This window comes from Carcharhinus amblyrhynchos, chromosome 11 (genome assembly GCF_965287045.1).
Source record: "Carcharhinus amblyrhynchos chromosome 11, sCarAmb.v2.hapA, whole genome shotgun sequence".
NCBI classification, from domain to species: Eukaryota; Metazoa; Chordata; class Chondrichthyes; order Carcharhiniformes; family Carcharhinidae; genus Carcharhinus; species Carcharhinus amblyrhynchos.
The window spans coordinates 15,346,510-15,361,748 of record NC_137334.1 but is presented as its reverse complement, the minus strand read 5'-3'; the positions used below and the strand labels follow the sequence as shown (position 1 = coordinate 15,361,748).

General features: G+C 44.9%; 1 protein-coding gene across 2 annotated transcripts in view; it reads left to right on the top strand.

Annotated features, from left to right (window-relative positions):
- The window catches only part of plekhm3 (pleckstrin homology domain containing, family M, member 3), a 110,380-nt gene that overhangs the window by 4,008 nt on the left and 91,133 nt on the right, over positions 1–15,239 (top strand). Inside the window, exon 1 of one of the 2 annotated variants that reach the window (XM_080198601.1) lies at positions 13,395–13,484. The exons of the other annotated variant lie outside the window; for it this stretch is intronic. The gene's annotated coding sequence lies outside the window, so the exon portion shown is untranslated. Of the gene's footprint in view, positions 1–13,394; positions 13,485–15,239 lie in introns of those variants that run through there. 2 annotated transcript variants of the gene reach the window in all.

Here is a 15,239-nt window from a genome sequence, read left to right as displayed (position 1 = left end):
TTTGTTTTGTTGACATTGAGGGAGAGATTATTGCCATCGCACCAGTTCACTACATTCTCTAACTCATTCCTGTACTCTGTCTTGTCATTGTTTCAGATCTGACCCACTACGGTGGTGTCATCAGCAAACTTGAAAATCAAGTGGAGGGAATTTGGCCATTCAGTCACAGGTGTATAAGGAATATCGTAGGGGGCTGAGAGCACAGCCTTATGGGGTGTTGAGGATGATTGTGGAGATGTTGTTGTTGCCTATCCTGACTGATTGCGGTCTGTGGGTTCAGAAGTTCATGTTCCAGTCGCAGAGGGAGGAACTAAGCCCCAGGCCACGGAGTTTGAAGATGAGTTTCATAGGAATAATGGTGTTGAAAGCTGAGCTGTAGTCAATAAATAGTCAACAAATATAACATCAGGTAAAATGTGAAGGAACATTCTTAATTACCTCGCATGCATAGTCCAAAAATAAATTTGAGGCATTGTGGCATTTGTGAGCCTAACTGCTACCTGTCTCTGTAAAGGGTGCCATTTTTTCAGTCAATGGAAATTCATGCAGTCTGTAATTAATGGGGAAGATAAAGAGTTGACATTGATTTTTCAAAGTTTGTGATCAAATATGATTGATCACCTTGCATAGTGACCGTTGGTGATAAATTAATGCCACAGGGAACTGGTTAATCTCACTTTAAAATGATGTTAAATGTTGCCCTGGGATTTCAGTAACTTGTCAAGATTACAATATTAACAAAACTGCAAAATCACCGCGCTGAATTTCACTTATTGATTTTTTTTTCTAAGTGGGACGGCGCAGTGGTTAGCTGACTGACAGCTCCAGGGATCTGCATTTAATTCCGGGCTTGGGTCACTATCTATGTGGAGTTTGCACACTCCCCTTGTCTGCATGGGTTTCCTCCTGGTGCTCCAGTTTCATCTCTCACTCCAAAGATGTGCAGATTAGGTTGATTGGCCATGTTCAATTGCCCCTTAGTGTCCCGGGATGAGTAGATTAGAGGGATTAACTATGAGGGGGTTGGTTGTGGAGAAAGAGCCTGGATGGTATTGTTGTCAGTGCAGACTCAATAGGCCGAATGGCTCTTTCTGCACTGTAGGATTCTGTGATCTGTGATAAAAAATGGAGGAAATATTATTCACGGTCTCCTTTCGAAGCATAGAACCTTACAGCCAGTGAAATGCTTCTTGAAGTATACTCACCATTGCAATATTGCAATTTGTGCACAGTAAGCGCTCCCAAACAGAGATAAGATAATCATGTTTCAGGGATGTTGGTTGAGGGTTAAGTGTTAGCCAGGATACTGGAGGGAACTTTCCCCGCGTTTCCTTGAAACAGTGCGCTAGGATCATTTCTATCTGTCCGAGGGGGCAGACAAGTTGAGCATTCTACCACTGAGCCAAGCCTGACATAATTCACACTGTTATATGCTATTTCACTTCAGCATATGGACTGAGTATGATCAGGGGCAGGAAATCTCTCTGCCTTAAGAGCTGTTGGTCCCAAGGCCCTTTGGAGGTGTTAAGCATATAGATTCCAAGGCACAAACAAACACATGTTGGAAAGAATCTTGGGACAGGAAAATGGAAGATTTTAAAAAGAAAGTTTCAGCCTGTGGGGCCTGGCATTTTTAGTATGGCAACCGGAGGTGAGGGGTTGGAAGAAGTGTCTGAGAGACTGGAATATTTAGAGGAGGAAGTTATAAGGCTGGGAAAGGTGAAGGAAGAGATGAAACAATGCAGGCATTTAATCACTTGGATCAGAAAATGAATAGTTTGAGGCATTGGAGGACTGGTGAGGTGATGTGGCAGACAAGCAGATGCTTGTGTGTGATAGGATACAACAGCAGAATTGTGGACAAAACTGGGGTCAGTGAGGCTGGTTGTGAAATTGTGCAATTATTGAGTGTTGGATGTGACGAATGGGTTTTCAGTGACAGATGGACTGAACTCAGGCAGGCGTGGGTGGTGGGAGAAGGCAGTGTTTGTGCTCGAGAGGGTGGGGGAAAGGGTCATTCATCAACTTGCTTTGTGTTGAACAGGGTGTTGAGAAAAAGCCTGAGCTGGTGGTGCAGGGGGAGGTTTGGATTGACAGTGAGGGAGACGTGTTTGATAAGGGAGGTGGGGCAAATAAGTGAATAAGCAGTAAGTGGCTGAGGGCACTAAAGTCCTGTCAAATTTAACAGCAGGACCTTGTTGTCATTTCTTCCTTGCCTAACAAGTTGGCTTAGTTGACAGCCTGACCAGGGCCTGGGGTAGTTGTCAAGGAGGTTGGCCCTGGTTGTGGCTGGAGAGGATGGCAGTGCTTGGGTGAGGTACGAAGTCAGCAGAGGGTGGTATTTGGGGAAGCATTCCTGATCCACCTGGCCCACAAGCCGTGCTGTAAACAAGCACTTCGCGTTTTGAGCTGACAGCTGTTGCTCCCCTTTCACTGGGTTTCCCACAACCACCCGGCACTGGTAAGATTTGACCAGGCTCCCAATTGCACAGTGGCCTGTCTCCCCATTTGGGACACCCTGACTCCTTCATGTTCTCTGCTGTGGAAATGGCAGAATAGAGTCCTGGTTTTTAAATTTTTAATCCACTCTCAAAGCTGGGTAGAGCTGAGTATCGTCAGCTTCACCAGTGAGAGCTGACCCCCTCCCTGCAGACATTGTTACCAAGGGGGCGACATGTGAATGACCAAGAGAGGCTTATCGAAGTTTCATTGTTGAATGGACTGGAGGTGGAGAGAGCGGCCATTGCTCGAGCTTTTCTGATTGCAATCAGATAGGTGGGAGTGGAACCAAGTGGGGGCGTAGGCAGTGGAGGAGTGAGCGTTGGAGATAGATGCTGTTGAAGAGGGATAATATCTTTATCACATTCATAATAAATATTATGAGTTTACAGAATTGGATTGCAACTGCCCTTCCATATGGGGCAGCATCTTATAAAAAGTTTCTCTTCTCCTTCACCCAACCTGTGAACGCTGCGAGTCCTGTCTCCATTTTCGATAACAGGCAGTAAAAGGGTTGTGTCGCAATTTATACCTAGGAAATGAATATGAGATGAAACAGCAGGGCAGTTTCTGAAAATGGGCCTTTCCAAGCATTTTTCTGTGATATATGCACAGTCGCAGTACTTGATTGGCCTTTCATGACGTAATGCTGGTTAAATATTGATGCTCTGGGATTACCAGGGCCAGCCCTTTTCACTGCACCGCATTTCTGATGCTACATGTGAGAGTTTGATTAGAGCTGCACTGTAAATCAATGAGGTCACCTCTCCAAGGCCCGGGGGGTGCATTGTTTTGTTTCTCGCATCTTCATCCATACTCCTGCTGCTTGTTTGTCCTTCATGACAGAGCTGTACGGGACTCAGCTTGAAGTGGCACTGTCTGTCACAACTAGAAGGTACCTGTGAACAGAGACAGTGAAGTTCAGTGGATTGCTCAAGGACAGTGCTGAGGTTGCAAGACTAAGGGAATAGTTCAACATCACTGAGGATGTGATGCGTAATTTTTCTCCAGTTAACGTGAGTTAAAATACAGTGGGTACAGAAGTAATTAACATCAGAGTGAGTGGCATACAGATCAGAATACTGGGCAATCAGGAACTGTTCCAAACACTAGAGGTGAGATTTGTTTGCTTATACTTTTTGGCAATCACGGTATTATTGTTTACAGGTTGTCAGCTGTGGCTCTGTGGGTGACGCGTTCACCTCTTTGGTCAGAAAGTTTTGGGTTCAAGCCAGACTTTGTGCACAAAATTCTGGCTAACACTCCCGTGCAGTTCTGAGGGAGTGCTGCACTGTCGGTGGTTCCATCCTCTGGATGTGACGTTAAACTGAGGCCTCTCTGCTGAATATTACAGATCCCATGGCACTATTCACAAGGGAATTCTCCTGGTGACATGGCTAATCCTTAACCCTCAACCAGCACCCCAGTCATTATCTCACTGCTGGACCTTGCTGTGTGAAAATTGATTGCCATCTTTCTTACGTAACAACACTGAGTAAGCAGGCTTCAAAAGTGCTTAATTCACTGTGAAGCTTACTAGGAGGTCCTGCTTTATAAATGCAAGTTGCAGAATCTAACCAAGATTGGTGGAGTAGTGGATAGTGAAGAAAATTATCTCCGATTGCATCAGGATCTTGATCAATTGGGCCAGTGGGCTGATGATTGGCAGATGGAGTTTAATGTAGATAAATGCGGGGTGATGCACTTTGATGGATTGAAGCAGGACAGGACTTACTCAGTTCATGATGGAGTGTGGGGGAGAGTTACAGAGCAAAGGGATCTAGAGTACATGTTCATAGCTCCTTGAAGGCGGAGTCACAAGTGAACAGAGTAGTAAAGAGAAGGCATTCAGCATGCTTGGTTTCATTGGTCAGAACATTGAATACAGGAGTTGGGGCATCTTGTTGAAGTTGTACAAGATATTGGTAAGGCCACACTTGGAGTACTGTGTATAGTTCTGGTCACTCTATTATAGAAGGGATATTATTAAGCTAGAAAGAGTGCAAAAAAGATTTACTAGGATGCTATCGGGACTTGATGGTTTGATTATAAGGAGAGAATAGATAGACTGGGACTTCTTTCTCTGGAGCGTAGAAGGCTGAAGGATGTTGTATTAAGGTCTATAAAATAATGAGGGGCATAGATCAGCGAGATAGTCAATATCTTTTCCCAAAGGCAGGGGAGTCTAAAACTAAAGGCCATAGGTTTAAGGTGAGAGGGGAGAGATACAAAAGTGTCCAGGGGGCAAGTTTTTCACACACAGGGTGGTGAGTGCCTGGAACGAGCTGCCAGAGGTAGTAGTAGAGATGGGTACAATCTTATCCTTTAAAAAGCGTTTAGACAGTTAGTGGGTAAGATGGATATCGAGGGGTATGGGCCAAATGTGGGCAATTGGGATTAGCTGAGGGGTTTAAAAAAAGGGGCAGCATGGACAAGTTGGGCCAAAGGGCCTGTTTTCATGCTGTTAACCTCTATGATTCATTGGTCAGATATAACAGCTCAAGCCTTCTATTATGGTTGAGGGGTTAAATTCAGTTAGGATTAAAGATCAATCGAGGAACTATTAGGTATATATCATTTTTAAAAATTAATTTGAAGAATGTGGGCATCGCTGGCTAGACCAGCGTTTATTGCCCATTCCTAATTGCCCTTGAGAAGGTGGTGATGAGCTGCCTCTTGAAACACTGCAGTCCCTGAGATGTAGTTCATGCCCAGTGCTGTTAGGGAGAGAGTTCCAGGATTATGACCCAGTGACGATGAAGGAACGGTGATATATTTTCATGTCAGGAAAATGAGTGTTTTGGAGGGGAACCTCTCCAAAGTGATATTCCCAGGAACCTGTTGCTCTTGTTCTTCTAGATGGTAGTGGACAAGTATTTGGAGGTGCTGATGAAGGAACCTTGGTAAGTATCCTACAGAGTATTTTGTAGATGGTACACAATGCCATCACTGTTTGTCAGCACTGAATGTTTTGAAACGGCTGCCAATCAAGTGGGCTGCTTGCTCCTGGATAGTGTTGAACTCTTGAGTGATGTTGGAGCTGCACTCATCCAGGCAAGTGGAGAATATTCCATCACACTCCTGACTTATGCCACATAAATGATGGACATGCTTTGGGAGTCAGGAAGTGAGGTACTCATCACAGGATTCCTAGCCTCTGACCTGCTTTTGGGGCCACAGTATTTGTATGGCAAGTTCAGTTCCGGGTGAATGGCAACCCTCAGGATGTTGATAGTGGGGGATTCGGTGATGGTAATGCCATTGAATGTCAAGAAGAGATGGTTAGATTCTCTTTTGTTGGAGAAATGGTTGTTGATTGTCACGAATGTTACTTGCCACCTGTCAACCCAAGCCTGGATATTGTCCAGGTCTTGCTGCATTTGGACATGTAGAAATAGTGCTGAACATTGTGCAATCATCAGTGAACATCCCCATTTATGGCCTTATGATAGAAAGAAGGTCATTGATGAAGCAGCTGAATGTGGTTGGGCCTAGGACCCTACCCTAGGAAGTCCTGGAACTGAGTTAATTGACCTCCAACCATTTTCTTTTGAGTCAGATATAACTCCAGCCAGCCAGAGAATTTTTCCCCCTATTCCTATTGTCTCCAGTTTTGCTAGGGCACCATGGTGCCATACTCGGTCAAATGGTGCCTTGATGTCAAGAGCAGTCACTTTCACCTCGCCTCTGTAATTCAACTATTTTATCTATGTTTAAACCAAGGCTGTAATGAGGTCAGAAGCTGAGTGACCCTGGTGAAACCCAAACTAAGCATTAATGAAACAGCTTATTGCTAAGCAAGTGTCACTTGATAGCACTGTTGACGTCCCCTTCCATCACTTCACTGATTGAGAGTAGACTGATGGGGTGGTGATTGGCTGGGTTGGACTTGTCTTGCGTTTTATTGCAGGACGTAACTGGATAATTTTCACATTGCTGAGAAGATGCCAGTGTTGTAGCTGCACTGGAACAACTTGGCGAGAGGAGTGGCAAGTTCTGCAGCGCACATCTTCTGTACTATTGCTGGAATATTGTCAGTTCCGTAGCTTTTGCAACATCTGGTGCTTTGCTGTTTCTTGATATCACATAAGGTGAATTGATGCGGGGACCTCCAGTGGAGGCCAAGATGGACCATCCAGTTGGCATTTCTGGCTGAAAATTGCTGCGAATGTTTCAGTCTATCCTTTGCACTGATATTCTGGGCTCCCCCATCTTTGAGGATAGGGATATTTATGGAGCCACCTCCTTCAGTGAGTTGTCTAATTGCCCATCATCATTCACTGGATGTGGCAGGACTGCAGACCGCAGATCTGATCTGTTGGTTCTGGAAATGCTTAGCTCTGTCCATTATTTGCTGCAGTCTGACACGCAGGTAATCCTGAATAGTAGCTTCACCAGATTGACAGCTTATTTTTAGGTATGCCTAATGCTGCTCTTGGCATGCCCTCCCGCACTCTTCATTGAACCAAGGTTGATCCCTTGGCTTAGTCGTAATGACAGAGTGGAGATATACCAGACCATGCGGTTACAGACTGTGGTTATATGTAGTTCTGCTGATGGCCCACAATGCCTCAAGGATGTCCAGTCTTGAGTGTTTAGATCTGTTTGAAGTCTAATCCATTTAGCAGTGTAGGAGTGCCACACAACACAATGGAGGCTTTCCTCAATATGAAGATGGGACTTGGACTTTCCAAGGACTGTGCAGTGTTCACTCCATCTGTGGCAGGTAGATTAGTGAGGATGAGGTCAAGTATGCAGTCGCTGTAAGTAAGCATACAGGCAGTAAAAAAGGCAAATGGTATGTTGACCTTTATAGCAAGAGGACTTGAGTGTAGGGATAAGGATGTTTTGCTGCAATTGTATAGGGCGTTGGCGGGGCCATACTTGGAGTATTGTATGCAGTTTTGGTCTCTTTATCTGAGAAAGGATGTCCTTGCTATAGAGGGAGTACAGCGAAGGTTTGCCAGGCTGATTCCTGGGATGGCAGGTCTGTCATATGAGGAGAGACTGAGTCGGTTAAAATTATATTCATTGGAGTTTAGAAGAGTGAGAGGGGATCTCATAGAAACTTATAAAATTCTAACAGGGTTAGACAGGATAGATTCAGAAAGAATCTTCTCAATTGTGGGGGAGTTAAGGGTCATAGTTTGAGGATAAGGGTTAAATCTTTTAGAACTAAGGAGAGGAGAAATTTCTTCACCCAGAGGGCGTTGAATGTGTGGAATTCACTGTCACAGAAAGCAGTTGAGGACAAAACATTGTGTGATTTCAAAAATAAATTATATATAGCTCCTGAGGCTAAAGGGATCAAGGGATATGGGGGGGAAAGAGAATCAAAATATTGAATTCATAAGAACATAAGAATTAGGAGCAGGAGTAGGCCATCCAGCCCTTCGAGCCTGCCCCGCCATTCAATAAGATCATGGCTGATGTAAAGTGGATCAGTTCCACTTTCCCGCTCTCGCCCCATAACCCTTAATTCCCTTGTCTGTCAAAAACCTATCTACCCGTAACTTAAACATATTTAGCGAGGTAGCCTCCACCACTTCAACGGGCAGAGAATTCCAGAGATTCACCACCCTTTGAGTGAAGAAGTTCCTCCTCAACTCCGATCTAAACTGCACCCCCCCCCCTTATCTTGAGGCTGTGCCCTCTAGTCCTGCTATCCTTTCTAAGCGGGAAGAATCTCTCTACCTCTACCCTATCCGTCCCCTTCATTATCTTATATGTCTCTATAAGATCCCCCTTCATCCTTCTAAACTCCAACGAGTACAGACCCAGTCTATTTAGTCTCTCTTCATAGTCCAACCCCCTCATTTCCAGTATCAGCCTAGTGAACCTCCCCTGCACTCCCTCCAAGGCCAGAATATCCTTGTGCAAGTGCGGTGACCAAAACTGCACACAGTACTCCAGCTGCGGCCTCACCAGTACCCTGTACAGTTGCAGCAAGACCTCCCTGCTTTTATATGCTATCCCCCTCGCTATAAAGGCCAGCATTCCATTTGCCTTCTTGATCACCTGCTGCACCTGCAGACTGGGTTTTTGCGACTCATGCACAAGGACCCCCAGGTCCCTCTGCACCGTAGCATGCTGCAGCTTTTTGCCCTTTAAATAGTAATCCCTCCTACTATTATTTCTGCCAAAGTGGATAACCTCACACTTGCTAACATTGTACTCCATCTGCCAGGTCCTCGCCCACTCGCTCAGCCTATCCAGATCCCTCTGCAGACATTCCACAGCCTAGTCACCAACCGCCAATCAGAATAGCACCCATTGATACCAACTCTCTGCTTCCGAATTTGAAGATCAGCCATGATCAAAATGAAGGATGGAAGAGGCTCGAAGGGCCAAATAGCCTTCTCCTGCTTCTGGTTTCTATGTAAATATGTTTTTCTCTTTTTGTTTTTTGTTGCTTCCCTCACCATCTATCACAGTCCCAGTCTAGCAGCTATGATCTTTAGGACTCAGCTGCCTTGGTCAGTGATGGTACTACCAAGCCACACTTGGTGATGGACATTGGAGTTCCCCACCCAGGGTATACTATATTCCCTTGCCACCCTTAGTACTGCCAGTGATATTCATCAGCTGAGGGGGAGCGGTAGGGACATGGTTATCAGCAAGAGGTTTCCATGCCCATGTTTGACCTGAAGACTACAGAGTCCGGAATCAGTGTTGAGGACTCCCAGGGCAACTTCCTCCCAACTGTGCTGCCGCTACCTCTGCTGGAGATGTCCTGTCGGTGGGACAGGTAGCTCAGTTGGCTGGATGGCTGGTTCATGATACAGAATGATGTCAACAGCGTGAGTTCAATTCCTGTACCGGCCGAGGTTATCCATGAAGCCCTCGCCTTCTGAACCTTGCCTGAGGTATGGTGATCCTCAGGTTAAATCACCACCAGTTAGCTCTCTCCCTCAAAGGGCCTATGGTCACCTGGGACTATGGAGACTTTATTGCTTGACAGCTGTCCTGATTTTGGCACAAGACAATTTGCAGGGTCAACAGGGCTGGTTTTGCCATTGTCATTTCCGGTGCCGAGGTTGATGTCAGGTGTCATTCCTTTTTATTGAATTTAAGAACATTTTCTTGTGGGCGTGGAGTCACATATAGACCACACCATCTGAGAATGGCAGATTAATGAAGAAGATGGATTTTTATGACGATTGACAATGGTTTGATGGTCATCATTAGACATTTAATTCCAGATTTTTAAGATTGAATTCAAATTCTGCCACCTGCCCTGTGGATTCCCAGGTTGTTGGGTCTCTGGATTATTGGTCCATTTCAATTCCGCAATGCTCACCAGATAGTAAGATGGAAATAAAGGAGCAAATTTGCAAATGGATTATAGAAAAATGAAATGGCCACAGAAAAATTTGAATGGGAAACTTTAATTATCCTAATACAGACCAAGAAGGTGAAGGGCAAAGAGGGAGATGAATTGTTGAAGTGTGTACAAGAGAACATTATCAGTATGCTTATGAGGAAGGAAGCAGCGCTGGATCTTGTTCTGGGTGATGAAATAGAGCATGTTTTAGGGAGAGAGCGTTTGGGGAAGAGTGATCATAATGTTATGTTTGGAATAGTTAAGAAAGCGCAAGGAATAATCAAAAAGAAAAATACTTCACTGAAGGAGGACTGACTGTTGTAAAGAGAACTGACTCAGGTTGCTTGGAATCAAAACCCATACCCAAAAGGAATACCTCTCTAATCCCTCCTATTCCATATAGCAGAAACAGTTGAGTGGATTCGACGTCAAAACTGAACAGGGATCGGGGGAGATATGATAAAATGGAAGTCGGTTGGCTATGAAATGACCAAGTTTTCAGCTTGGTACCAGCCTGCTTATAATCATGTCTTGCTACCACCCTCCCTTCTTATCCCCTCGAATGATGTGTGAGGTTCCCTATGTTTTACTAAATCAGGAAAAGGCAAGTTGATGGGGCAAAGTAGATGCAACCTTACAGCTGAGTGGCAAGGACAAGTAGCAAACCTATCTACCAAAGGTATGTTTGTTCTTGATTAGTCCAAGGTATTGAATATAACCTCTAATAGCTCATGGGCTCATACTTCCCCAACACCCTGGATGACATTGGCTGACCATTTTACAGCCTATAATGGAACATATTTCATATGTGGCACTAAAGCATACTCGTGGCTTCCTACCAATCGATAGGATCTTGACTCTGCATAACCTAAGACATGAATAAGATCAGAGAAGGTCAAGACCTGATCAAGCTGACTCCGCATAACCTAGGGTTGTATGAGTAAGACAAGATAAGGTCAGGGATAAAGGAGTTACCAGCTTCCTTCTGTTCTATCAAAAGGACAAAATAAAGGTATGAATATTGAGACAAAGAGTTCTAGGAGGTCAGCAGGTTGTACCGTTATTAATGACATTACTTATGGTGCCTCTATTGATCAAATTCCTGAATAAGCTCTGGTCATGCAAACTGATAATGATTATGTATAAATACTGAATTGATTCTTTATGTAAGCACAGACTTGAGAAGGAATTAGCAATTTGTAACGAAACTCAAGTTTTTGCCAAGACTGCATGCTGTCTTTCGTAAATGAAGACTGGTTATTTTGTTGGAAGTAGTTTTGTTAAGTCTCTCTACCACAGTCAAGAAGCAGGAAAATTTCCACTTCATCATGTGAATGCATGCGTTTCCTCTGGTTTCCTTCCACAGTCTGAAAGATGAACTGGTTAGGTGCATTGATCCGAACAAGGCACCAGAATATGGCAACTAGGGCAATTTCACAATAACTTCATTGCAATGTTAATGTAAGCCTTACGTTGTAACGTAAGTGTGAAACAACCCTCACTTTCTGTGTTGCACGCAAACCTGGAGAAAAATCAATTACATGAAAAAAAAGCTTTTTCAAAAAAGTTAGTTTCATCCTTCCTCTTACCAGATACAAAAACATTGAAAATGGTAGGGAGGCTGTTTGGCAGACAATCAAGCATCACCCAATTGGCTATTGAGTCTATTTGCTTTCTAACTGGTGTAGGAAGTCAGTGTGTTACAAGGATGGATGAGTTGGCTGAATATGACTGGAACATAGTTCGGTGTGTAAGGGCCGTGAATCAAGTGATGTAACTTCCAGGGACAGGGTTAATCACAATTGGCAACCTTAATCTGACTTCAGCAGGACATGAGCAACCTAGTGAAATGGGCATACACATGGCAGATTAACTTTACTATAATGAAGTGATGCATTTTGATAGAAAGGATAAGAGCAGACTGAATGATATCGTGTTAAAGGGGCTAGAGGAACAGAGAGAAGGCGCTCACTGCATATATGCACAAATTTTTGACGGTGGCGTGACTGAGATCAGGAGGGTCGTAACCGTGGAGAAATTTGGAAACCAGGACGAGAACTTTGAAATTGAGGTGTTGCTTAACCAGGAGCCGGTGTAGGTTCAGCAAGCAGTGGGAAGCGATGAGGGAGTGAGATGGTCAGGGTAAGGACAAAAGCTTCACATTTTTAGGTGTCCAGATCACCAACAATCTGTCGTGGTCCCCCCATGCGGACACTAGTTAAGAAAGCCCACCAACGCCTCTACTTTCTCAGAAGACGAAGGAAGTTTGGCATGTCAGCTACGACTCTCACCAACTTTTACAGATGCGCCATAGAAAGCATTCTTTCTGATTGTATCACAGCTTGGTATGGCTCCTGCTCTGTCATGATGTGGAGATGCCGGTGTTGGACTGGGGTAAACACAGTAAGAAGTCTCGCAACACCAGGTTAAAGTCCAACTGGTTTATTTGGTAGCAAACACCACTAGTTTTCAGGGCTCTGTCCCTTCGTCAGGTGAGTGGGAAGTTTTGATCACCAACAGGGCATATAAAGGCACACACTCAGTTTACAGAATACTGATTAGAATGCAAGTCTTTACAGCTAATCAAGTCTTAAAGGTGCAGACAATGTGAGTGGAGATAGTATTAAGCATAGGTTAAAGACATGTGTGTTGTCTCCAGACAGGACAATAAGTGAGATGTTGCAAGCCCAGACAAGTCATGGGAGTTGCAAATAGTGTGACATGAACCCAAGATCCTGGTTGAGGCCATCCTCATGTGTGCTATCAGTCTCTGTCAACGACTCGGCGCTGTCGTGTGTCGCAAAGGCCACCTTGGAGAACGCTTACCCAAAGATCAGAGGCTGAATGCCTGTGACTGCTGAACAGGAAGAGAACAGTCTTGCCTGGTGATTGTCGAGTGGTGTTCAATTATCCGCTGTCGTAGCATCTGCATAGTCTCCCCAATGTACCATGCCTCGGGGCATACTTTCCTGCAGGGCATCAGGTAGACAACATTGGCCGAGCTGCAAGAATATGTACGTGTACCTGGTGGATGGTGTTCTCACGTGAGATCTCTGTGTCGATGATCTGGCATGTCTTGCAGAGGTTGCTGTGACAAGGTTGTGTTGTGTTGTGGTCACTGTTCTCCTGAAGGCTGGGTAGTTTGCTGTAGATAATGGTCTGTTTGAGGTTGTGCGGTTGTTTGAAAGCAAGAAATAGGGGTGTAGGGATGGCCTTGGCGAGATGTTCATCTTCATCAATGACATGTTGAAGGCTCCGGAGAAGATGTCGTAGCTTCTCCGCTCCATTGAAGTACTGGACGATGAAGGGTACTCTGTCCACCGTGTCCCGTGTTTGTCTCTTGAGGAGGTCAGTGTGGTTTTCCGCTGTGGCGCGTTGGAACTGTCAATTGATGAGTTGAGTGCCGTATCCTGTTCTTATGAGGGCATCTTTCAGTATCTGCAGGTGTCTGTTGTAATCCTTCTCATCTGAGCAGATCCTGTGTATACAGAGTGCTTGTCCATAGAGGATGGCTTCTTTAACATGTTTAGGGTGAAAGCTGGAGAAGTGGAGCATCGTGAGGTTATCTGTGGGTTTGCGGTACAGTGAGGTGCTGAGGTGACCATCCTTAATGAAGATGCGTCTGTCCAAGAATGCAACCGATTCCGGAGAGTAGTCCACGGTGAGTCTGATGGTGATGTCATCATGTAGTTGTTTCAGTGATTGTTCACCGTGAGTCCAAAGGAAGAAAATGTCATCGATATAGCTATGTATCATGTGAAAATATATATGTGAAAATGTATTGATGTAACCGCTCTGCCCAAGATTGCAAGAAACTACAAAAGGACATGAATGTAGCCCAGTCCATCATGCAAACCAGCCTCCCATCCATTGACTCTGTCTAACTTCCTGACTCGGAAAAGCAGCCAGCAAAATTAAGGACCCCACACACACAGGACATTCTCTCTTCCACCTTTTTCCATCAGAGAAAAAATATAAAAGTCTGAGGTAACATACCAATTGACTCAAAAACAGCTTCTTTCCTGCTACCATCGGACATGATGGTACAGTGGCACAGCTGCCTCAGTGCCAGGGACCCAGATTCGATTCCCGGCTTGGATCACTGTCTGTGTGGAGTTTGCAAGTTCTCCCCATGTCTGCATAGGTTTCCTCCGGGTGCTCCGGTTTCCTCCCACAGTCCAAAGATGTGTGTATAAGATGGTTTGCCCTTTAGTGCCAGGGGGCCTAGCTAAGGTAAATACATGGGGTTATGAGGATAGGGCCTGGGTAGGATTGTTGTTGATGCAAGCTCGATGGGCCGAATGGCCTCCTTCTGCACTATCACGTTCTATGATTTGAATGGACCTACTTTCCACTAAGTTGACCTTTCTCTACACCCTAGCTATGACTTATTCTAAACCTGTTTTTCAGCACTTGGTCCACAGCCTTCTATACTATGATGTTTCAGATGCTCATCTAAGTGCTTCTTAAATTTGTGAGGGTTCCCACCTCCACCATCCTTTCAGGCAGCGAGTTCCAGGTTCTCACCATTCTCTGGGTGAAAAAGATTCTCCTCAAATCCTCTCTAAATCTCCTGATCCTCACCTTTCCAGATGTCGAGGAGCATTTGCTTGCTCTTCTGCCAATGGGGAATGGAATGTTTTACACTGGTTTGAGGGGGAAGAGGAACATGACCGCAGGGGTGCAGCTCATGGGGGTGTAGTGTGTGAGTAAAGTTGGTATTGGGTGAGAGAATGAAATGAACCATAGCGTATTGGCAGCATGTTTAAAGTTTATCAATGTTACGTAGTGGGCTTACATTAACACTGCAATGAGGTTAGGGTGAAAATTCCATAGTTGCCACACTCCGGCGCCTGTTCAAGTAAACTGAGGGAGAATTTAGCATGATCAATGCACCTAACCCGCACTTCTTTTAGACTTTGGGAGGAAACCGGAGCACCCAGAGGAAACCCACACAGCTATGGGGAGAATGTGCAGACTCTGCACAGACATTGACCCAAGCCAGGAATCGAACCTGGGTCCCTGGCACTGTGAGGCAACAGTGCTAATCACTGTGCCACCGTGCGGTTCTTCCTTTTCACCATAGTTGATGAGGAAAGTGCGATTGGGAGTGAAATGGACTTCCAGTGTGTTGTGGCCTGTTTTGTGCCACCAACCAAGTGGGAATTCTATCACCTCCTGATGCCCTTAAGTAACATGGTGTTATGTTTCATATGCTAACACTCCAGTGAAACATTTTGGGATATTTTAATGCCTTAAAGGCCATTGTTGATATTACTCCCATCATCTGGAAGAGCTTTTGATCATCAAAATATATACAGTTTGAAAGAAGCAGAGGTGCTTTACCTTTTAATTCATTTTCAATGCATGAGCAGCGTGGCTAGTCTTAACATTTACAGCCCATCCCTAATTACCC